Source organism: Frieseomelitta varia, unplaced genomic scaffold (genome assembly GCF_011392965.1).
Source record: "Frieseomelitta varia isolate USP_RPSP 00005682 unplaced genomic scaffold, Fvar_1.2 scaffold_194, whole genome shotgun sequence".
NCBI lineage: Eukaryota > Metazoa > Arthropoda > Insecta > Hymenoptera > Apidae > Frieseomelitta > Frieseomelitta varia.
The window spans coordinates 150,480-153,367 of record NW_025109683.1 but is presented as its reverse complement, the minus strand read 5'-3'; positions in this window follow the sequence as shown (position 1 = coordinate 153,367).

Sequence of the window (2,888 nt, the reverse complement as noted above, 5' to 3'; positions counted from 1 at the left end):
AGGCTGTATGCTACCTTTATTGGGAAGTGGTCACTGTCATATAAATCATCGACTGTGATATTTTGGTTATAGATGGGCTGAGAGTTAGATCTATCTCACTGAACCAGTGGAATGCCGAGCAAAAATGGATAGGTGCGGTTGTATTTAATAGCACGAGATTGGTTGAGTTAATTATTTTTTCTATGATGGCTCTTCGTCTATCGGGTTTATACGACCCCCAGAGGGTATTGTGGCTATTAGGTCTCCGAGAATGACAAAACGGTTTTGGTATTTGGTTGGTTAGCTGGATTAATTCGGATTCGTTTAGTTGTTGACTGTTTGAGGTGTATAGGTTGCATATATGTAGATTTGTAAGGCATGCAATTTTGGTGACGATAACTTCGAGGTTGGATGAGATCGTTATTTTCTCGCTATGTATGGTGTTTCCGATAAGGGTGGCTACACCTCTGCTTGCGTGTGTGGAGTTGCAGTTTTTGTTGAAGGTTTTGTAGTTTTTAATCTTTCCATTATTCTGGTGTTTGAAATTCGTTTCCTGTAGACAGATTATTTGAGGTTGGAAATTGTCAATTAAAAGTTGTAGGTATTCGAGTTGACTATAGAAGCCATTAAGGTTTCATTGAATTATTTGGAGTGATGATTTTTGTGTGTACATTGCTTAGTCCTTATACGTAGTTTAAGGGTAATGTTATTAGTGTTAATTTTGTAGAGGATTAGGTTGTAAGGATATATTTATTGAAGTGTCAGTTCTTAGTTTTTTTTATAAGGCGATGCAATCGAGTTTTTATACTCGGGTCTTGTAGAGAGGGATGTATTGATTTAAGCATATGAAATATGGCATTTGTGTCAGAAGTGTAGCTTTTGGTGGTGTCGATTGGGTCTTCGTTGCCAATGGCGTTTCCCAGAAAACTTTCGAGTTGTATGTAGTTGAGCACAAAGTTAGTAGGATCTTCTAGGATTTGTTTGACTGGCTTGAGTAGATCATCCATTTGCTCTATGATTTTGATAAGCGATTGGCTACGTTTTGGTTTCTTTTTTATGTTGGTGGTTGTGGGATTTCTTTCCGGATTTGGGTCATTGTTGTTTGTCACCTTTTTTGAATTTCATTCATCATCTGACTGGCTTTCAGTTGAGGTTGATAGTGATCTTTTGTAAGTGGCAGGGGATCTAAATATTTCTGTGTTCGTTCTTTGGTGATCATGTGTTGTTAGTATTAATTGTAGGTAGGTCGGTAGTGATAGTGTTGAAAATTTTGTTTCTTTCTTAGTTTTCTGTTTCGGTTTGGTTTTTGCATGGAATGCTTGCGGTTCTTGTGTATTACTGGAGGATAATGTCTGTCACATTTCTCTTGGTATGTCGTTCCTGTTGGTTTCTCTATTATTTGTTAAGTTGGACATTGTTGGTTGGGTGTGTAAGGTACATTATTTTGCAATATGTCCCTCTTGTTTGCATAAAAAACAACTGATTTTGTCGGTGGAAACGAATATTCGGTACTGTGTGTTGTCATGTGTTATTAGAATGATTTTTTGAGCATCGTCTGAATCTACGTAAATTTGCCTTCCAAAGCTCATTATGTGCGCAAAGAAAGGTGAGTTTGGATGTTGCTTTTATGTTTTTATCCATTAGGAATTTTTCCATGAACTTGTGGGGTATAGTAAGAGAAACGTTAGATAAAATTATTCTTTGTGATGGATTTAACAAGAGTCTGACTGTGGTGTTCGTATTGTTGATGTTAAGTGTTTTGTAGTTGTTAGTAAATTGTTTTGTTGTAGTTTTGTCGAAATAGATTCGACAAATTCTGTCGTTGGATATACGGGATGCAAAGTGGATGGCGTTAAGTCCAGTGGTTTTTTCTACGGCTATTACATAATCCTTTACGGTTGTGCCGTCTATGGCATCAGTTATAATTGCCTGTTCTTTACTGTTCTTTTTAGGCTGTATGTCTGAAGATTTCGGTTGGTTTCGAATCGGTGTGGTTTTTGTTTCCATGGTTGGGCTTCTGTGGTCGAAGTACTCGTTAGTGTATTATGTATTATTCTATTTTCAAGGCAGAGCTTATATACAGCAAGAGTTACCTAGCAATCAAAACAATTGGATTGGCATCGTGAGCGACAAAACATGTCCGATCCGCTAGATTGTTCGGGAAAGACTGATATTTGTAATTATCGCGGTAAATTGTCCCAAACTTGCTATTTGAACAGAAATATCAACGAAATATTGAATTTTGCTGTATGCTGACGTTAATTTGCGATTTCTTTGAAATATCTTCTTATCTTGTCGGAATATTTTAACTTTGAGTGTGTTCTCGAATCACCTTGTAGTTTTCTTTACATATTAGTAATTGTCGCTGTATATTGTCCCAAAAGATTTTTATTCATATTGCGATGAATTTTTCCGTAATATTTTGAGTTTGATGTTGTTCTGCTATTTTCTTCTCCGTTTTCTCTTCATATTTACAATTATCACCCTAAATTGTTCTACACATGGTATTTTGATAGAAATATCGACGAAATAATGAATTTTACTGTGAAATGACGTAAATTTGCGATTTTTTGGATATATCTTCGAATTATACCGAAATATTTTGAGTTTGAGTGTCTTCTGCAATTTTCTATGCTCTTTTCTCTCCATATTAAATTAATAAGTAATTATCGCTGTAATCTGTCCCAAACTTTATCTTGACAGAAATATGGGAGAAATATAGAATTTCGTTGTAAACTGACAATTTGCGATTTTTTTTGAAATATTGGCGAATTTTATATAGTATAGTATAGTATAGTAGATCCGTAGACCACTATGTCGTCTAAATAAACAAAGCATATCTTGCCAATCAATCCTCGTAAGGCTTGATCCATCATCCGTTGGAATGCGGCAGGTGCGTTTTTGAGTCC